This window comes from Lygodium microphyllum, chromosome 26 (genome assembly GCF_053477565.2).
Source record: "Lygodium microphyllum isolate KBCC chromosome 26, Lygodium_microphyllum_v1.1.10, whole genome shotgun sequence".
In the NCBI taxonomy this organism is placed as follows: domain Eukaryota; kingdom Viridiplantae; phylum Streptophyta; class Polypodiopsida; order Schizaeales; family Lygodiaceae; genus Lygodium; species Lygodium microphyllum.
Genome location: NC_141160.1, coordinates 59,703,855 through 59,727,585, shown reverse-complemented (window position 1 = coordinate 59,727,585; position 23,731 = coordinate 59,703,855).

The following is a 23,731-nucleotide window of genomic DNA, read 5'->3' as shown; positions in this document are numbered from 1 at the left end:
CTTTAGACCAAAGACTTGAGGAAATTATCAACTCAAAATGGAGACATGAACTAGTGAATAGGATGGTGATAGGAGGATTCCAAGGAGACATTCCCCAAGAAATACCAAATAGAATGGTGATAGGAGGATTCCAAGGAGACATTCCCCAAAATATCCAAGAATTTATCCAAAAGTTTAGAAATGCCACAAGTTTTGACATTATCCAATTGATGGACAAAGCTGCACTAGACAAGCTAAGAACCCTATAAGCCCAAGGAAAAGACGCCCTCAACTTGCAGTTAGATCTAAACATAGCCACTCAGAAAGAGCAATATAAATTGCAAAGAGAAGTTGAGAATATCAAGAGGCTAATCTTAAATTTCAAAGTGGCAAGATTGTCTAAGAATTCAACATCAGACCTAGTACAATGATAGCTTCTTCATAACTCCAACTTACTCCAACATAATCCAAGTGGGAATGTCCATAACTAACAAATTGTTGATCAAACTAGGAAGAACTCTTGGAATGTAAGGGCAAGTTCAGACAATCCCTATAGCTTCATGGAACAATGTGAGCAAGTCAATGAGGCCAATGACCTTATGTTGGACTAAACTAGAGCATAATAATTTAGATTGTGCTTAGGTGACCATGGGCAAACTTAGTTCACATGCTTGGGTGTTATCCATTTCTCCATGTTGTTGGAAGAAATATGCACTTGTAGGTTGGAAAGACATGGGGTCTTGAGAAGGGGTCTAGGAAAGAGAAGAAGAGATGTAGCACTAAGTGAACAAGAAAGAAGCTTTGAGAAGGGTTTTAGAAAAGAGAAGAAGAGATGTAGCACTAGTTGAACACGAAAAGAAGCTTTGTTTATTTTGCACTACAATAGTAAAAACTTGGGTTATAATCCTTGACAATATATTCGAATCCAAATTGCACTTTTTTTAAAGGAAAATCTTGGATATTATCCCTTCATTGCTTCCAAGTGCTTCTATGGATTAGAAGTGGTTGAAACGAGATCCAAACTCTACTTAGCCCTCCACTTCATTTAAGCTTTATGTAGCTTAGTATGTGACTATAGCAGCTCCTTTGACTAATAGATTGAAAAAGGAAGCTTTTTTTGGGATACCATTGCAAAGATAGAAGCTTCGATCAATTAAAGGAACTCCTCACTTTTAATTCTATCTTAGTATGCCGAAACTTCTCTAAGGAGCTTGCTACATATTGGGATGCTAATGGCAAAGGCATATAGGAACTACATAGTTACAAATTACAGAAAGGATTAATATAGGAAAACTCACATTTTAAACTTAAGAATAGTCTCATTTGGCTCAATGGCAAGATTGTTATTCCCTCTTATTCTCAATACAAGCTAAAAATTATAGAGGAGATGTATTCTTCACCTATAGGTAGACACTTAGGTGTGTTGAAGACCTATGATAAAATTAGCAAAATCTCTCACTAGAAGGGATTTTGAATATAGGATTATGTAATGAAGTGAATTTTATGCCAATAGGATAAGGACAACACTCATAAGGCAGGTGGGCTATTGCAGCCATTTCCCATTCCTAAAGGAAAGTGGACGTTTATTACCCATGGATTTTATTACTGGCTTGCCTATGACTAAAATAGCATGGAATTGTATATATGTGTTGATGGATAGAGTCACCAAAGCAACCCATTTTACTTCCATGAAGACACAATTCACTACATCACATGTGGCTAGTCAGTTCATATCTTTAAGTTACATGGATTACCACATGTGATTGTGCATGATAGGGATTGAAAGTTCATGTGTAAATTTTGGTAGGGAGGATTTAGCTCCATGGGTACTAAGTTGGCTCCCTCTATGGCCTATCATCCATCACAGAGTAATGGGAAGATAGAATGGATCAATAACTGGCTAGCGACCTATCTTTGACATTTTTGTCATGATGTGTAACATGCGTCGAACTCCTAGTTACACTCAACTGAGTTTGCTTATAATAATTCTACCCATGCCAATATTAGAATTTCTCCCTTTGAGGCATTGTACAATTATAAAGTATCCCTTTCCAAAGTTCTTTTCAATGAGAATGTAAACCCTCATGGGAAACTGGAGTTAGAGAGGATGCAAATCCTTCTTCAATAGTGCAAACTAAATCTTAGGAAAGATCAAGAGCAAATGAAGATGTATGTTGATGACAAGAGGCACCCTATGGAGTTCCAAGAAGGAGAGTTGGTTTTCTTAAAAGTACCCAAGTCTCATTACTCTAATTTGAAGGATAGTTTTAGCAATAAACTTGCTTATAGGTTTTATGGACCATATAGAATACTAAAGTGCATAGGAGACCTGGTATACAAACTAGAACTACCCTCTTTCACTATGAGTTGCCTCCTCTTGACAAAAAAGATCTCATACAATACATCCTTGAGGAGATCATATGACAATGTGAGAAGAAGCTTCACTCTAGGTCTACCATTGCGTACTTGATTAAGAGGAGATGATTGCTACTTGTGAAAGCTTCTTGAAGGCTTGATTATATTTTGGATGAGCTTCCTTATCTTCAGGATGCTTTAGTGGTTGAAGCATATTGGACCACGTTGGGTGCAAACAAGACCTAGACAACAATTTATTTTTTTAGAAAAAAAATTATTTTGTCCAATTTTCAGCAAAGTGCCACTTATATAATGCCAAAGTACTCTTTGATAGCTTTGTATTGATGTGTGGCATGTCCTATTTGGATTGCTTTATGACGAGTTATGGTAGTATTTATCTAGTAGGGCTTATTCTTATAGCAAGTTGTCTTCTAACTGTAGAGATCTTTTTGTGAAGATTTAAAGGCTCAAACACTCTCTTGAAGACATGTTGATGCTACCCCTAGTAGAGACTTCTATGTGGGCCTTCATCTCTGTCAAAGATTGGATATTTCTTATTCATTTCCCATCATTTGTATGACTGTAACTAGAGTATCATTTTATAATTCCCAAACTCTCAACCACTTTAATAACTTCCTTATTTTATTTCTATGGGAACAAATATTCAGAAAGGGATAGATTGTAAGAAGCTAGGAAGAGACATTATTTTAGTGTGGTTTATTAAATAATACCATGTTACACTGGCGTAGGTATATAAAGTGTTGAGACTTGTAATTTTTCTCCAGTTCATTAATACAAATTATAGTCTCTTCATCTTACCTTATCTCTCACAGTTTTCATGGCTTCTCTCACCTCTCTCCTATCTTTCTAGTATTTCTCTCTTCTTGCCACTCATTCTCTCTCCTCTTTTCTCTCTCATTTGCACTCTCTTATCTCACCTCTAAGTCCTCTTCTTGACGTGTCCATGAAATTTTCTACTCTGTTACCTTTAGCGATAATCACTCAAGAAGTGTGGAAAATCACTTGGAGGAAAATTAGAAAGTATGACACGCGTTCAAGACCCCCATCTTATAATAGTATCAAAAACTAGATCTTAGATAGATGTTATGTTGAGACATGTGAAAGGGTATGATGGCACATGACATTATTTTCCTCCCATTGACATTATGTGGTCTCTTTAAGTGAGAAATCTTTTCTCATATTTGTAGGCACTACCCATGAGATAAATATTGGATGTTATGTTACTAGTATATTAAGTGAGATCATTAAACAATTTGGTCCCATGACATTATATGGGTAAGGAATCAGAACCAATAGTAAATAAATCCTTTTTCCAAGGATATGATTAAGGAATTGCACCACCTTATCAAGTCCAAAACTTTTCAAAACTTAATTCTAGATGCTTTTTGGATGATTAGAGCAATTGTATATGCACTCTATCAAATGGATACCTCCACTCCCAACCGAGGTAAGTTTTAGATGACTTGGTGGATAACATAATTTGAGCCTCCTACTAAGACCAAAAATATCCCTTAGAAAATGCCATTTAATCATACAAAACATTTTTCCTTCATGACCCTATGCACAAACATCACGTTGTCGTGCACACCTCCATTTCTTTTGTTGTGCATTTGTGTTATTTTCTGCATGTGATTCGTTGTGTGTGAGATGCATTATGATAATCCGCATCCAATGTATGTATTCCGTTAGTGTGTGTGTATGATTTTGTTTGGATGCATGATGTGTGTGTATTAGAAAAATATGAAAAACTGATGCCAAAGGACATTATCAAACTGATAATTTCAATGATGATCTCTAAGAAAAGTGCAGGGAATTATGGAATCAAAGGAAGGTTTCTGGAAGCGATCATGTAAGTTCAAAAGTTTCCATGGCATAGAGTTGAAGGAAGTCTCTCAAAAGCTGCTTAAGCGAGCAAAGCGCTAGTGAAGCATCGAGGGAGTATTTTGCCATCCAATTTTCAAGGCTGAAGTCGAAGTTTATGCGCAGATTACTCATTGTAAAGCTGACTATCAAAGGGGCAATGCATGACTTCAAACATAAACCTCAAAGTCAAAATCAAAGTTGGTGCTTAGATCTTGTAAGGGTGTATAGAAATTATCTTGTCAAAGAGGAGGTTTTTTTTAATCCCTGCTCAACTAAAAGAGAAGAAGGGGGAGACTAATTTGGTTTCAAAAACCGTTTTTGGAGGGAAAAAGCATCTTTTGGTAAAAAAGGAAGGGATTTTTCAGGCCTTTGGGGGGGGAAAAGAGGATCTCTCCGTGAGGACGAACAGAGGGAGAAATCAGGCAGACGTCATAACTTTGCATTGGAGGATCTGAACGGCCATTAATATCTGCCGATTGGGCTCAGTAGCTGATTCTCAGATCGTGATAGATTATGTTCGATATTTTTTTACATCAACATACGATGCAGCTAGGAAGACCTGCGACTGTGAAGATAGCTGCAAATCTAGTTCGTGAATTATCATCTAACAAAAAGTCATGGTTGGAAGCGTAGCTTGGGCTGTTGGCGACTTGAAGTGCTGTTCACGGAGGCATGGAGGAGAAGCTGATCGGATGTGGAGGAAGGCTACAGCGATATCGAAGAAGATGAGGCTCGTGTGGAAATGCGCAATCTGCAACTTGTGGATGACGTGATGAGCATGAGGAAGCACTCGTCACTTGTAAACTCACGATGGCCATGCAGCCGTGTGCATTGAAGAGGCCTTTTGTTTTTTGATGAACCTTTCGTAAAAGGAGCCAATCAACCAATCAGTTGACAGTTTGTTATAGGCAATCAAGAAGTTGCTGCCTCAAAAGCTCTCACTGCTGTGACAGTTCGTGTTCAAACCCAGCCAGGTTTTGCCAGAGGCTAGGCTGGCGCGACAGGCAGGAGATACACGCGGGGTTGAACCTAGAGATTTCATATCAACAGCTGAAGAATTGGATCAATAACTGAAACGCATGGGCCTTGGAAGAAAATAGTCAGGCTATTGGAACTTGCACAGTTCAAAGTATCACCTCTGGAGTAGCATGTGAAGAACTCTAGCTGAAGAAGCGTAAGAGGAATATAATGAATGATCAGCAGATGGCTGTAATGGAGACTGCACTCCAGACTGAACCAGAAATGCAAAAATATCCAGACCTTATTATGCAATGGACAGACAAGCTCAACACTATGGGGTCGCCAGATTCCATACACTATGATGAAGTTTGTATGCTTTGAGAAAACGGTTGAACTCCTGTATAAGAATGTTGTGCCTATTCCCAAAGAAGAGTGCTCAAAACCTACACAGTTTGCAGTTAGCTTTGGTGGTGGCTACATTACAGGAGTTTTTTGTGCCATTGTCTCACATCCAGCTGACGATCTTGTGTCTTTCCTAAACAACTCTAAGGGTGCACAGCTTGTTGTAACTGCTCATGTACGAAAGAGGTGATCAATGCAATATATGTTGAATTGAAGAACAGGGTGTGTGGCTGAACTGGAATGTCTGAATCCTCCACATATACATGCTACAAGACTTTCATGCATCGTTTCTGGAAGAACAAGTCGTGCTGGCAAACAGAGAATGGCTATTCTTATGCTTATACAATTTCAGATGTGGACACTTGATACTCTAGAACATTGCAGATTCCAGTACATAGATTCTTTCAGCTCTCTTGATCTTCTGAAATCTTCTGTTGATCAGGCAATTGTCAAGTTACAAAATGTATATGCTGATGTGATCCGTATTTGATAGAAACCTCTGAGAACATCAGAAATCACATGTGTTGTACAACAAATGATTCTCTGCACTAAGGGACATGTTTGACTGGATTACTAGATAATGTCCATTCTTCTGATCAATGTAACTGTCACGAGAATTTTCTGATCATGAATTTCTTGTAACACTCTTGACAAGAAATATAGTGAAATTTGGCATCAAATATTTGAATTCTTCTTGTTAGCCTCTTCCCTTGCTGTATCTTGAACCCTGTGTTCTGCAGCCTTTGCGTGAACTTTACGACAACGTGTTTGTGCATAGCCCTCGACATAATACTACATGTCTATTGGATCAAAAAAATAGAACCTACATTGATTTGCAAAAAAAGATATCATGTCTAACTTTGGTGAAGTTGTACAATGTTAACCCAAAACAATAATTATTGCAAGCTAAATAAAGAAGAAGTAATATAAATCTTGTTAAAGGTTGTGAAATCTAGTCAAAAGGAGCTAATCGATACTAATCCCCAAACTAGGAAGCATCTCCAAAGCTGAAACCATAAAGAAGGAGACTAGTTGGTTTCCAAAATGATAAAAAAATACTAAAGATGTTCTTAGGCCCAGTCCTTTTTTCTTTCCTTGAATCTAACAACATGTAAAGATCATTCTTGTAAAATTGAAGAATCAAGATTGATACAATAAAATTTACATTTAATTTGTGAATGAGAATTTGAAACATGTTTATGTATAAAAAGTTAATGTACTGACATTAGAAGTTGTGGATAATTCATAAACTCATCTACCATAGCTTGAAGTCCAATAGAAGTCATTAGACCATTGTGGATCATCCATAAAATCCTAAGGAAGTCATCCTCCTTTAGAGCATCCTAGGTTCAACTGGCTCAATTGGAACTAACTAGTGGGGTGAGTTAGTAGGGGCATCAATGGCATTGTGCCTAGGATGTGCAGTTGCAAGCATACCTCTTCCAGAGCCACTCTCCTTCACATCATTTGATGAAAATTCAATCATTGTAGTACTAGAAGTAGAGGTAAGACTTGGTGTTCTATCACTTGGCCTTGGAATAAACCATTCACAGAAATTAGGATCATACTCTAATGAAGCACAGTCATCGAGAAGTTGTGGGTCTTGTCTTGAGACAATAGATATATCTAGTGACATCAATCATGATGTCTAGTTGTCCTAATTGACTTGCAATGTGTATCTCTTCCTCTAAAAGAAGTTTGTCACACAAGGGATCAAGTTTAGCCAAATTAGAAATGTTGACACCACGAACAAGTAAGCACATGGAGAGATGTAGGAGTAATATATGTAGGATCATGCATTGAAGTACAAAGTGCCTTTCTTTGCTTAGTAATAGTCATTAGGTGGCTACCATATCGTGCAGCTAACCCTCAACTAGAATACCATTTCTGTTTAAACTCACTTTGTCTTGCTTTCTTGGTTAATGCTGCAACATTTCCGAACTTGATGTGTTCTTTCTAGTGTAGAATACAAGAATCAAGTGATGCTTCTCCTACTTTGCCTTGGTCATTTGCTTTATAACTTCTCCCATCACTACTAGGTAAATCTAATAAATTTGTGATTGCTCTGACCATATCAAAGACTTTTCTAAGAGTTTTTGATGCTCAATAGTTTGAATTCCAAGGTCGGCATGAACATATGCACAAGCAAGTGAAGTTAAGAGTGTTTCATCTAGTTCTTGAGAGTTGTAGCTTTTGATTGATCTTTGTGTTGCCCCCTGTTTTCTAACATCTCCATGATCAATTGTTTAGTTTGTTTCAAGTGTATTGGATCTTTTGGTCGAGAAGAACACAACTTGGAATCAATGGATTCATTATGCTCTTTGCACTAGATTCTTTATGCTTGTGGGAGACTAAAGTACTAGAGGCTTGTTTTTCAACTAAAGTGATAGTCTTGGTTAGAGGAGCCAAGAGCTCTGATTGTATGGGTTCCATCTCAGAATTGGAAGTAGTAACTTCCGATTTAGTGGAGTGGTCAATCATGACAGTCAAAGATGATGAGTAATAGTTTTGATCGTTCAAACTCCTTTAGCAAATTTGGTTGTTACTATGGTGCAACCCATTGCAATCCAAGCAAGAACACTGGACTTGCCAGACTTAGGGTTTCCTCTACCCATTTTAATGAGTTAGCAAAGGAATATGTGAAACCTCATATCAATGAATTTCAAAAGTTAATGTTTAACTATCGAATTTAGGATAAAGGACACTTGATGATGGTCTTTAATATGACTTTGAAATGATGAGTTGTAGTATGATATCACAACGTAGAAGCTAGAACCATAAATACAATTAACTTTTTCCTTGTGACCTTTCAAAGAGAGTTTGCCCTTGAAAGGGAAGGTCAGTATTGGCTATGTGTCCTCAATGTCACACATCAAGAACCTCACAAAAATGTTCATGGGTATGGTAAGAAACTAAAGGAAGTATTTAAAAATTTGCAAACCTATACTCCTATTCTAGCTCTATTGCTCAGTTGCAATACTTTTTGAATGGGCTATACTTTAATATTCAAGTGCAGTTGAGCAATGTTACTCTTGCCAGCATCAATATACGGCTATTATGAGAGCAGTGGAGTTAGAATCACAATTGCAAGTGGATTATACCTCTAGGGAAAACTAGATTTTGAGTCTAGGTGTTGGAAATACTTTGGCATTGACGGGGTCAAGGGGTACCCATGAGTCCTCCTAATGGGAGAGGAAGCATGGTCCAAAATGTGCCTATGTTGCCAGCTCCTCCCAGTGTAACCATGCCTATGGCTACTGAGATGGCTCCACCAAATGTTGGAAGCCAAATGATAAATACTACCATTTTTATAGGAAATTGAGAACCAATTCCTAATTAAGTGGTTAGGCTAATCCTTGAGCAAGATGATAAACCCTAAGCTAGATGATAAGGGGATGCAAGTCCTTAATCCTGATATGGAGGGCAAATATCTAAAGGTCGACTGTAGATGGTAAAGACAACACCAAGAAGGATAAGGAGTTGCCAAAGAAGAAGGGAAAATCCAGGAAAGAGGCACCAAAGCCAATTCAAAGACCAAAGGAGAGAATGATCTGGAGAGAAAAGCGAGCTCTTGCTAGCTATCATGAATTTGATTTAGTGAGTTCTCTTTGCAAAGTTAAGCCGGATGTAAACCTCCTACAATTAAATAAGTTTTCTCCAGGATATGGCAGCTTGGTCGACAATATTTTACTCATCAGGCCCTTGTAATGATTGGAATGGAGCACATGATGATGGCAGCTTGGTTCAATGATTTCCCTTCTAATGACTTGCAATGTGTCCTATATGTAGATGTGAAAGTGGCTGTTGTGGTTGTGCACTATGATCCTAAATGACCTAAGGTAATAACAGCTCATTGTGTGTTGATGAGGTTGTCTAGGTGCTATGTGCAATGTGTGCTAGGTCCTTGCAATATGACAAGGCCATTACTTAATTTAACAAGATCCTTGTTGATTTATTAAGTCATTAAGATATTTACTTCAAATGCTTGACTTCAAAACCTACAAGTTATCAAGGCATTTTGCAATTCTTTGGTTCAAAAACTCGCAAAAGTAAGGTATGCAAAATCAAGCTTTCTTTCATTCCAATGCAATGTGCATGGGTGCAAGCAATTCCTCAAAATATCACAACCATGTCATGCTAACAATATGGCAAGTAAGGATGGCACTTTGATACAAATATGTAAAGCAAGATGTTCAAATTTAGAATGTGAGTAAGACAAGTATGAGTGAGCCTTGAGACATAGTGTGTGTAAGTGGGAGTGTGAGTGAGTGTGTGAGTGATTGGTTTGTGTGAGTGAGTGAGGTTTAAGTGAGGTGTGAGTGTGAGTGACAGATAAGTGAGATGTGAGTGTTAGTGAAGGATAAGTGAGATTTGGGCATTATGGGTATTAATAATGAGTGTGAATATGAGTGAGTAGGTATGAGTGTGAGTGAGTGAGTGTGAAGGAGGATGAGTGAATGGGTATGAGTAATGAGGGATGAGTATGAGAGAATGAGTGAGTGTGAGTGAGGGATAAGTGGGTAGGGATGAGAGAGCAAGAGTATGAGTGAGGTAGGTATGAGTGACTGAGGATTGGTTGAGTGTTGGGTGTGTATTAATTAAAGGTGCATGTTTACAAGTGAGGTGGTGCAAATGAGTGGTGCAAGTGAGAGGTTGTGATGTATGTGTGGGAGTGAGTGTGAGTTTTAGGTTTTAAGTGTGTGTGGGAGTGAGAGTTTGATGTTGGGGATGTGTGGGAGTGAGTATGGAGATTGTGTGTGGGAGTGAAAGAAGATAATGTGTGGGAGCGAAAGAAGATTTTTAAGAAGACAAAAAAATTAATAGCATATGCAAAACCTTGTCACACAAGAAATCCAATAAGGAGAGTATGAGTTTGCATTTTGTGTTTGTGATTTGAGTTTTGAGTTTTTTTTTTGTTTTTTTTAAGTTTGTGTTTTTTTTTTCCTACCCTATCAATGCCTATCTTCACATTCTCAATCCAACAAGTTGATTCCTTCCAATTTGGCCTTCTTAACCTAGCCGCATGGGTTTTGGAATGCTAGACAAAAATGCAGATGATTGGGACCCCATCGATCCCATCCAAGCCCTTGCACAAGCCTCCTATTTAGCCACATAGTAAGAGTGTAAGAACCTTGGTGGTTGCATCATCCTAGGTCCCGAAAACAATAGAACCAAAATGTTGAGCCAAACACACCAATAGTTGGGACTTTGGATAGTGGAGTTCTATTGTTTTAGAAGCTACAACTCATTTGGCAAAAATCTCTCACCTTGTCTCTCAACACTTCACTCCAACTAGCCAAGCATCATCCTCTCCAACCCAAGAAAGTAAGAATATAAGACTAGCTCGAGTTGTAATGAACTCAACTAACTTACCTTCTTATGTTTGATGACTTAAAGGCTTGAAGATGGTTCCACAACCACGATCCAATGCCATCACTGCATCCACAATGAAGCACACCAATAAGTTGAAGAGCTAGTAGAGAAGATGAGAGAAGAAAGATGATGGCGAAGAGCTTCACCTTCCCTCAGTCCCTCACTCAACACACCTCTCACTCTTTCCCTCTCAGTCACTCTCAATACAATGGAAACAACATGATAGAATGGAAAGATTTAATAGAAAGCTTGAGTGATCACCATTGATAGAGCTTTCACAACATGGATGTGCCAAAAGGGTTAAATCTAATTGAGACCTCCCACCCTTATATAGACCAAGAATTAGGGTTAGGGTTAGGATTTGCATTTTGCATTTACATCCTCTCTTGGGCATCCTACCCATTTGAGTGCTCTAGGCCGGTCAACCATCATTGCATGCTTCAACCTTAGCCTAACCTTAGCCTAACCTTAGCCTAATTAGATCAATTCTAAGATATTCTAATTACAAATAAATGTGTGCAAATCACACAACAGTTGCAGATGTGATAAATATAATTGCGGGTGGTGAATACAATGTGCATGGGAGTGAAGCCAACTCTCATAAAGTAATACATCCATGATAATGTGATGATGTCCATAAAGTACAAATATAATCCAGGTGCCCAAAAAAAAAGGCACTAATGCTCCACAAAAATAATATCCACAAAAATAGAGTAGCTGATATCAATAACAATTAAATTTTGGAGTGATATATTATTTTAGGCATAGTTATACAAAATATGCAATGAATCTAGTCACATTATGGATTTATAATATTCATCTAGGAGCTAGGCTTACTCTTGTGTGCAAATTGGTAAACCATCTTAGAATTAGGTAGAAAGACCTACAACTTTGTGAGATTCTAGGAACGAAGCATGCATTCACTTTTGTAATATTTGTCAATGAATGTACGGCATATGCATGGATTGGAAACTAGCAATCAAGAGCCCATGACATGTAGGGTGACCAACATATGGAGGGAGTCCTAGACTCAAACCCTATGTATAAAAGCTATGGAGTGAATAGAGAAAATCATTCTTTTGTGTGTAACTTTGAGTGTTACCTTCTTCTCGCTTCCATCCTATCTTCTTTGTATGCCATTGATGAGTGAGAAAGAGTGAGAGTGTGGAAGTGAGACACTTGAGATTCATGAGCTTTCTCTCTTGTCTCACTCTCCTCTCTTGCCTCTTCTTCTTCCATAGCTTTGAGAGTGAGAGGTGGAGTGTGAGATTGAGGTTGTGATATCTCATTCTTCCCCAAATTAGCACAATATCAAAACAAACTCTCTTTGATATTGTGTTAATGTCCCTCTAATATCCCTTGACTTCATATACACACAATGCTTTCTTACTTACTCAAAAGTACTATTTGATCAGCTTGTTGACCTCAAATAGCCCGCAAGAAAGTGCAAGGGAGGAAAAAAGTGCCATAATTAATTAGGAAATTATTATATTTTATAGTGATATATTATTTTAGGCACAATTATCCAAAATATGCAATGAATCTAGTCGCATTATGGATTGATAATATTCATCTAGGAGCTAGGCTTAGTCTTGTGTGCGAATTGGGAGACCATCTCAGAATTAGATAGGAAGACCTGCAAAAACTATGTGAGATTGTAGGCACCAAGCATGTATTCACATTTTGTAAGGGTCATTAATGAATGTAGGGTTTATGGATGGGTTGGAAACTACCAGTCAAGAACCCATGATAGGTAGGGTGACCAACATATGGAGGGAGTCCTAAACTCAAATCCTATGTATAAAAGGTATGAAGTGAATAGAGCAAATTATTCTTGTGTGTGTAAATTTGAGTGCTACCTTCTTCTCACTTCCATTATCTCTTCTTTGCATGCCATTGATGAGTGAGAGAGAGTGAGAGTATGGAAGTGAGACACTTGAAGATTCATGAGCTTTCTCTCTTGACTTGCACTCTCCTCTTCTGCCCCTTCTTCTTCCATAGCTTAGAGAGTGAGAGGTGGAGTGTGAGATTGAGGTTGCAATATCTCCTTATTCCCTACATTAGCACAATATCAAAACAAACTCTCTTTGATATTGTGCTAATGTCCCTCTAATATCCCTTGACTTCATATATGCACAATGCTTTCTTACTTACTCAAAAGTACTATTTGATCAGCTTGTTAACCTCAAATAGCCCTGCAAGAAAGTCCAAGGGATTCAACAAAAAGTGCCAGAATTAATTTGGAAATGATCATATTTTTGATTGCATATTAATTTAGGCACAATTATCCAAAATATGCGATGAATCTAGTTGCATTATGGATTTATAATATTCATCTAGGAGCTAGGCTTACTCTTGTGTGCAAATTGGCAAACCATCTTAGAATTAGGTAGAAAGACCTACAACTATGTGAGATTGTAGGCACCAAGCATGTATTCACTTTTTGTAAGGGTCATAAATGAATGTAAGATGTATGGATGGGTTGGAAACTACTAGTCACAAGAGCTCATCCTAAGTATAGTGACCAACTTATGGAAGGAGTTCTAAACTCAAACCCTGTATTTAAAAGCTACAATGTGAATAGTGCAACTCATTCTTGTGTATGTAACTCTAAGAGCTACCTTCTTCTTGCTTCCATTCTCTCTTCTTTGTATCACATTCGTGAGTGAGAGAGTGAGAGTGTAAGTGAGGGACTTGGAAATTCATGAGCTTCTCACTCTCCAAGCTATGGAAGAAGAAGGGGCAGAAGAGGAAAGTGCAAGACAAGAGAGGTGGAGTGTGAGATTGAGATTCTGATATCTCATTCTTTCCTACTTTTTGTCTTTTCATTGGAGCACTTGAGTTGTGGATCTATTGTAAACAGAGTATAGGATGAATCAAAGGAGCATCACTTGGATCACAAAGCCACCATTAAGCATCTAAAAGTATTTAGACTACAACATATAAAGGTGAGAAAGTGAGTTTACTACTATGAACTCTTGGTTGTAACTTGCTTTCTCAAAGAAGGTGACTAATAAGAACATGGACTTATTGAATCATAAAAGATTATCTTTTGAGATGTTGTTTGGCTAGAAATAGTGTTAAATTCATTGAGTTTATTAGACATCGAAGCCCTCTCCTCCATGTGGAGATCAATGATTTTTTAAAGCCAATAAACCTACGAGATTCCACTTTTTTGAAATATTGTTCACAAAGCTTTTTCGATACACTATATTCAACTACTGTGTCTTTCACACCAAAATACAAGGACTTTGAGAGTTTCAACATAATAGTAGAGCATATTGGCTCATCTTGTCCCCCCATACATGTGCATCCATATGCTTAGGCTTAATTCCTTTACATTTGATTGGTTTTACTTGCTTCTTCCGGATCACTATACTATATATTTGTTCTTTCCAATATGAAAAGTTTGTACCATCAATATTTTTAATATTAGATAATGCTTTCTATGAAGTTGATGAAGAAGTCATAATGACAAAAGTATGCATGCATACCAAAAAAAATAAGGTATACCCAATTACAAGCTCCAAATAGACCAAGGTATACCAAAAACATCAAGGTATACATAACTGCAAGCTCCAAATAGACCAATATAAACTGCAAATGGAGTGTCCCTCAAAGCTAAAAAATGGCTATCCAAATGTCAAAATTGAATAAATTTGATGTAAAAATGATATTTTAGCACTCCCAAAGGGCTATGGATTTTCTATAATTTGTCCCAAGTATTCTAGCTAGCTTTCAAGCATAAAGCGCTCTTATCGAAGACCAAGTACATGCAAATTACTTTTACAAATCAAATTTATCCCACATAATCTCTACAAAGTGTGAAAATAAACTAGCATAGGAAATTCTCCAAGGTGAAATATTCATCAAAATTTGTGTGCAACTAGTAATGAGGGAGTCTCCTATGACACCAATTTTTAAACCTTACAAAAAGGTTTTTTCACTACAATGAATGCCCTTGAGCTTCTAGATAATGAAGAAACATGGAAAGCAATATCAATCATAAAAATGCATCAAATAAGGCCATTTTTAACATAAATAGCCTCTTGGAGCATCTAGATTAGTAGCACAATCCACATACATCGTTGTCTTAGGAAACCATCAACTCTCTCTCTCTCTCTTTTTGTTTCTCTATTTCAAGCACAAGTAGACCTTCTACTTCAAAGCAAGTAGACCATGAGCTTAAATAAGTCCTTTACTAGATCTAGGAAAATTCATTTAAAAAAATAAGGTGCTCTTGTGCTTAAGTAGCCATTGTTCTTTTCATCAAAACCATGTATTGAGATCTCTTCCAAGGTATCCAATTTAAAAGCTAAGTTATTTTGCTCCAAATTACCCACCACAAATGGCTACCAAATCATTGTCAAAGTGGACTATTTCAACCCCAAATTGAGCCTCAATGGCTCAAGACTCAGATCTAAAACTCAGTGTGATGGAAATAAGCATCATTATCAAAGAAGAACGTCAAATCCTTCACGTTTGCACTAAATCTTCACTCCTCATACTCCTTGCTCTAAGAAGGAGCTCCCATGAATAGTAAACACTACTGTGATGCCAATTAAGAGGGAAGCAATGGTGGGATGCAAGGTAGAAACTATAGAGTGCAAGGGAGTTGAAAGAGAGAAGAACACAAGAGAGTTATGTGATTTAAAAATGAATGGTACCCTTAATCTTTTTTATCTTCACTTATATATGATTTTATAGTGTGTATATATATAAGGGGTACCCACTTGGCTATTAGCCATTGCCCTTTATTGCAATAGGACTCTATTGACTTCCATTGGAAGGAAAGAGAGAGAGAGAGAGAGAGTTGGAATGAAAGGAGACTCTTGAGGATTTAGCACCCACAATCGTTAGAGTACTTGATAGATTATAACGAGAAATTTAGAAAAGAGTCTTATATATATACAAAAAACAAATCAATAATATTGATATAGAAGAGCAAATAAAAGTGAGTAATAGGGGAGAAAAGGGGCTTGATTGGTTAGGAGATGAGAAGAAGGGAAGAGGAAATCTTATTTGAGAGACTCAGGGTAGGATGAAGGGGTAGGAGTGGGGCTGAAACTCAGTACACTAAAAAGTGAGGATGCCATCATGATCAACTAAATATTTTATTACTCTAGGTGATGGATATCTATGATAAATTTTTGAGTGCTTCCATTGATTCATTGAAGGGAGGGGAAGGGAATTAGGGAGAATAATTGTGAATCAAAGTGCATCATTGATTCAGGATTTCACATGATTAGGGTTGGCTTGTACATTGTGCATGTTTGACTTATGCACACTCGAATCAATTATATTTGTCGCACCTGCAACTATTGCGTGAGTTGTGCACATGTATTTGTAATTAGATTATCTTAGACTTGATCCAATTAGGCTAAGGTTGAAGCGTGCAATGATGATTGACCAGCCCAGAGCACTCAAATGGGTAGGATACCCAAGAGAGGATGTCTCAGTTGTATTCAACCCTTTTGGCACATCCATGCTGTGGAAGCTCTATCAGTGTGACTACTCAAGCTTTCTATCAATCTTTCCATTCTATCTTCTTGTTTCCATTGTGTTGAGAGGGAGAGAGTGAGAGGTGTGTTGAGTGAGGGACTAGGGGAAGGTGAAGCTCTTTGCCATCATCTTGCTTTTCTCATCTTCTCTACTAGCTCTTCGACTCATTGGTGTGCTTGATTGTGGATGCAAAGGACCTGATGGAATTGAATCGTGTTGATTGTGGTTGTGGAACCATCTTTGAGCCTTGAGTCATCAAACGCAAGAAGGTAAGTTAGGTGAGTTCAACTTAAGCTAGTCTTGTGTTCTTGCTTTCTTGGGTTGGGGAGGAGGATGCTTGGTTAGTTAGAGTGGAATGTTGAGAGACAAGGTGAGAGATTGTCACCGAAGTGAGTTGCAGCTTCCAAAAAGTTTGTTTTGATGTTGTGCTAATGTAGGGAAGAAGGAGATACCACAACCTCCATCTCATACTCCACCTCTCACTCTTTAAGCTATGGAAGAAGAAGGGGTAGAAGAGGAGAGTGCAATTCAAGAGAGAAAGCTCACGAATCTCGAAGTGTCTCACTTCCACACTCTCACTCTCTCTCACTCATCAATGGAATGCAAAGAAGATAGGATGGAAGCGAGAAGAAGGTAGAGACTCATAGTTACACACACAAGAATGATTTTCTCTATTCACTCTACACCTTTTATACATAGGGTTTGAGTTTAGGACTCCCTCCATATGTCAATCACCCTACATGTGATGGGCTCTTGATTGGTAGTTTCCAATCCATGCACAGGCCTTACATTCATTGATGAATCTTACAAGAAGTGAATACATGCTTGGTGTCTAGAATCTCACATAGTTGTGGGTCTTTCTATCTAATTCTGAGATGGTCAGCCAATTTGCACACAAGAGTAAGCCTAGCTCCTAGATGAATATTATAAATCCATAATGCGACTAGATTCATTGAATATTTTGGGTAATTGTGCCTAAAATAATATATCACTCCAAAATATAATTATTTTCAAATTAGTTCTCGTACTTTTTGCTTTCCTTGGACTTTCTTGCACGACTAATTGAGGTTGGCAAGATTAAAGTGTACTCTTAAGTAAGCAAGAAAGCATTGCGCCTACACAAAGTCAAGGGATATTAGAGGGACATTAACATAATATCAAAGAGTCTATTTTGAGATACTAATTGAGGTGCTTTCTAGATATGAAGTCCAAAGTCAATGAGCTTTTGGAAACTTAGCTTTGAGGTATTAATAATCCCTAAAGGGTGCATTTTGATGAAAGAATTGCGTTCTTGGGAGGCTTTTGAGCAAGTGAGGTTTTGAGATGCTAACACATGAAAGAATTGAATGCATTGAAATGTATGTTTTAGAGTGTTGTGAACTGCCAAAGCTCATGGAAGTGGAAACCATCTCTATGCATCAAACGAGACATGTGAGGAGGAGGTAAGGAAAGCACAAGCTAAAAATTTGGTGTAGCTTACACATTTGATACAAAATAGAAGGGTACATGGCACACGAAGGATCATATAGCCGAATTAGGGTCCCTCCGTCCATTCTGATGCCGATGATACATCCTATGCATAGGCATTCATCCTATGTAGTATGAAGGCAAAGAGGTCAGGGTCTGAGGGTTACCTGTGTGAAATAATATATTGGTGCAGTGGTTGAAGGTGAATCACTTTGAGTAACCTTGATTTCGGATGAAGCATGTGTTCACAAAAAACATTTTTCGTAGCAAATACAAAAACCTCTAACTCAAATTTTTGCAAGGATTTTTGAATTGAATTGCATGTATTTGCCATTTTTATAACGGAGTCTTTCAAAAATTTGAGGTTTTAAACCTCCTTTCAATTTTTAAGGTTTTTTAAAAAAAATTGCAATTCACTTTATGTCAAACCTCAATTTTTTGCAAACACTAGATGAAGCACGTCCCTTAAAGGCTAATATGTGTCGAGGTCTCCTCCTTGAACAATGCTTGCACTCCACACTACTCTTCACGAAAATGTTGGCCAAGCCTTGTGATACTAAAACTAAAGACAAAAGGTACCCCTGTGCTCATTGTGAGGGATCCGGCAGCAAGATGCAATCTCGCAACACTTCAAGATTTCGAAGGAATTCTTGCCCATAGAGGTAATGCTATGCCACAAACAAGGAGTGTTGGATTGTGAGCCCCTTGGAAATGTTAACACATGAAAGGTGAGCAAGTGCAGGCCACCGTAGTGAACTTGCAAGCAGCAAATGCATGATTGAATGCTTCACTAGGGTGAAGCTTTAGTGTTGTAGGAAGGACTTTGTATCTATTCCTTGGGTGAGTTACTCATGAATATATGTGTGCATCACGTGGGTTCAAAATAAGGTATTTTAAAAATACTATTTTTATACATTTTTTACATACAAAAGGGTGTAATATAAAGGGGTTATTCATAGATTGAATAGAAAAGGGTTATGTGTTATTCATGAAAAATTCACAGATAAGGATATTTATAAATAAGTCTTGAACGCACGTGATGTACACGATATACATATAGTAGCTTCCCTGATCTATTCAGAGAGAGAATATGCCCTTCGAATAGGATGCTTTTTACTACAATGCATTTTAGAATGGCACATCTGCTCCATAGGGCGAGGACTCCATCCACGTCTTGAAGATTCTTCGACTTAAGAATGAAGGAGTCACAAATATGGAGGTGAATGAGATGTGGTTTAAAAATCAAGCCGATTTTCCTAAAATTTTTCTAAATTTGTTGTTGATAGGGCTACTCATGGCAATTTGCTTTGTGTAGGCCTTGGACAATACAATGCATAGACTCTTGTCAAGAGGAGGTAATGAATGGGGCATAAAATTCCAATCAAGAAGTTAAGAAGAGATTTGAAGCATTATCAAAATGTTGGAGGCAACTTATTTCATAATTTAATGTAGATGTTTACTATTTTTCATAGAGTTAAATCTCATTTTTGCGGCATGTATGAAATATGTGATTCCTTTTACTTTTTGAGCTTCAAAACTAAAAAATTCAAGAGAGCATAACAAAACTTTATTTGACTAAATATTCAATTGGAGGCTTCCCTGTACAATGCATTTCGTGAGAAAATATTATACAATGTGAGTTATTTTTGAGAAAACTAGAACCATGCTATTATGGCCTCAAAAAAACTTACTCTCACCATGAAAAGAGCCAAAGATGTGAGAACAAGTGGTGCTAGATAACTTGATCAATCAATGACACTAAGTGTATTGCAACCTTATAAACCCAATATTTAAGGGCACATTACTAACTCTCTTTGGGCATAGCCTCTTCATATCACACAAACATGAGAATGAGATTAAACCACAACACAAAGAAAGTGTGAAATATGGTTTATGTGGCTATGCTCACTTACAAAAGCTCATCATGCTTAAAACTTGGTTCATTTACCTCCTCAAGATAGGGATTAGGTAAAACTACCACTTCAACTTAACTTTGAAAACAAACTGTTGTTCAAACTCTGACCTTGTACAACCTCTGTAACTCACAAAAAGTTTCAAGCACATCCATCTCCTCAACCCACATCTCAAACACTTTGAATAAATAACAAAGATTGGCTAGATGATAAGGGAAAACTACTAGTAAATTTTACAAGGTGAGGACACTATATAATTAAGGAGTTGCACTTAGCTCCCTTTCTCGTTTTTTTCAATTGACTCCCCTTTGTTATTCATATTAAATTTGAACATCATTCATAAAGATGAAAGTGTTAAGTGGAGGTATTCGTGTGGATTCATTGTGTTAAGAGGAGGTATCCCCATGGATTCAAAACTTACATTACTTAAGGTTGAGGTTCAGTTAGGGTCCAAATGTTACTCAAGGTTCAAGATAGGCATCTTATCTAAGTTACACTAATTTTCTCAAATCTTCAATGAAATCATGTTTGGTAAAATTTCGAGAATTTTGGTATTTTTTCACTTATGAAAAAATTTATCCAATGTATTTGTACAAAAGCAATCAATATGAATAACTTTTGTACTCTATTTATACAAATAAATTGGGATTCTATAGATCATTTTTGTCTTATAGCAAGTATATATATATATATATATATATATATATATATATATATATATATATATATATATATATAGTGATTTATCATTTTAGTAGTCTCCCTAATCTTTAATTGCTTGCTCTTATTGCATATAAATTTTTACATAATTTTTTAAATAATAAATACTTAAAATTTATTATTTTTTAAATCAATAAATGCATAATCTAAATTTTTTATTTTTTATTTTGCATAGATATACAATCTAAAGTGAAATATGTTGTGGACAATCATCACATGGTCTTCGTAACACTAGTATGCTATGTACAAGAGGCTTGAAAGTAATGTGCATTGTAGCTATAAATGCATTTGTTTTGTCAAACACATCACATGAGTGCCCATATGGCTTTAGAATTGGAGTGATGAATGAGAATAGTTAGTGAAAAAATCAATGACCCATAATAATAAGCCTAACTTAGTCACAATTATACCTTATTATTACACTCATGAATTATGGATCTTTGTTTAGGAAATTGAGCTTGCTATATGTTGTGGCTTCATTTTGAATTTAAAGAGTGTCTATATTTCTCCGAGAAGTTACTATATGTATATTCTCTACATTACATGCATTCAAAGCCTATCTATATTTCTCTAGGTTGTTTGCAGACCCCTGGAAGGCCATGGTATCTTTGTATTTTGAGTTTTTTTTTAAACCATTAGAAGTGGGTGATCTCTAGTGTAGTGTGTTGGTGGTGCCACAACTACTAGTGAATCAAGGCTACAAGGGCACATTCTTCTAATTCATGGGCATGGACACTTGGTTTGGATGATGTTTGAGAAGATGTAGGTGTCCTAGTCACCATTTTCTTAAGCTCTTGGTTGCCATAGATGATGATAAGGAGGTGTTCCACAAGCCCTTCTTTGTCTAGTTCATATGTTAGGCTGCATTTTTGTCAAGGAGAGGGCTGAATGGTGAGAGAAAGAAGAGCAAAAGAGAGAGAAAAGAGGAGAGAGAAAGAGTGAGGAGAAGAGAGAAATACTAGAAAGATAGAAAAGAGGGAGAACCCATGAAAGCTAAGTACAAGCAAGTGAGATGAGAGATAATAATTGTATTATGATCAAAGATGGAAAAATTTACATATCTCACATCTTTTATACCTATGTTAGTATGACAAGGTATTATTAATAACTCTCTCTCACTAACACATATATTCCTAGTTTCTTACAATCCATCCTTGTCCAAAGGTTTTTGACCACAAAAACAAAGTTAAAATAGCAAAGAAGGATAGATGAAAAAAAGTACTACTCTGATTTTAACTATACAAAAGATGTGATTGAAATCAAATAGTGAAGAGTTAGTTGTTGAAATGAAGACATGAATGAAAGCCTATACCATATATATAATTTGGATGTCTTCAAAAGAAGTGGAACCTTCAAATCTTCAAGAAATAACCTCTATAAAGAGTAGACATCTTGCTATATAAAATAGGACATGCTAAAGAAAATTTCCATAACTTTTGATAAAAGTATTTAAATAGAGCATGCCACATGTCAAAACATAGCTATTGAAAACTACTTTGACTCTAAATAGGTGGTTGAATTTTGAAAATTAGGCAAAATAAAATCTGCTCTCTACATTGTTGAAGAAGGGGTTGTATTCTTTCCAATTCCTCCTTTTTCCATGAGGGTAATCTTCTCACTAAAAATAACTATGGGTAAGGGTACATTGTAGCCATACATAGCCTCAAAGGGTGAAACTCCAATACTAGTATGAGTGGAGTTATTATAGGAAAACTCATTCAAATGTAACCATGATTCCCAAGCATGTTGTACATCATGATAGAAATGGCGAAGGTAAGTCACTTATTAACCTTTTTGTCTCACCATCAATCTAAGAATGAAATGATGTAGAAGAAGCTAATTTACTTCCCATAGAGTTGAATACTGCCTCCCAAAAGTTACTTATGAATTTGGTAGCTCTATCATGCATAATTACATGTGGTAATCCATGTAATCTAAAGATATGCTCCATGAATTGACTAGCTACTTGTGAAGTAGTGAACTGAGTGTCACTAGGAACGAGATGGGCTACCATAACATTTTAGTAATTTATTAGTTCTTAAAATTAGTTTCAAAAAATTATATTAAATTAATATAATTTTTTATTTAAGTATCTTTCACTTAATTTTTATATTTTGAGATTCTAATTATTTTATTGTGTTAAAGGATTTTTCACACTTCTGAATAATTTTGATAGTTAGGAGACTTGGATTATTCTATTCTCAGACTTTAGAATAACTATCATAGTTTAGGCTTTGGATTATCCTATTGTGTTAGAGAATTTCACATACTTTAGAATAATTATGATAGTCATGAGCTTATTTTATTGTGTTAGGGACATTCTCACACTCTAAAATGTGTTCATATGAGTAAAGTGGACATTCTTATTCAAACTATTGAGGCCAAATATTGGATATTCAAACTATTTTGCAAGAAATTGATGCATATGGTTTCATGCCTCTACTACACCTCATGGTGATGTAAATACTTATTTTAATATTATAGCCATATTATAAAAGTAAAACATACATTCTTATTTACGCAATTATACCAATAAAGTTTGATTATTCTATTCTAAAAATTAAGGGTTTATTATATGGTCTATTTTATTCTATGCTTTATATATTAACAAATAGTAATAATAGAGTTTTAATTTAGAACTTTATTTTATTCCATTATATTGCTAATTTATATTCCTATGCCTTAGATTGAAATCATGGTTGGTGGCGACTAGAGTGGGAATATGTTGAAGAGTTGGTGGTTGGGAAAACTTCTTTATAGTTATGAACAAGAGTTGTGGTCACACATTTAGTGACAATGCTACACAAATCAAGGATCACCTTTTTAGAGTTATTTGTTGGTAATGTGGATGGGTACACATATCTGCAAACTGATATACATGTACACCTTGGTAAATATGCAATCAAACTCAAGACAAATGATGGTTGTATCAAGAAGAGATCAAGGGATCTTAATGATAATAGGCATTCTATTTCACATATGGGTGACACTCAAAACTCTGTGCAGTTAGAAAAAGAGACAAGATGGAATGTATCACCTACATGCTATCGTGTCGCTATGCGGACACAGTGTGAAAAACTCTAGAGTGCATCATCATTTGGGTTTCTTATTAATTTAGAGAGCCAATGCCATATTAGTCATTAGTGTTAGTGTCCATAGTATGGATGGTTCAAAAA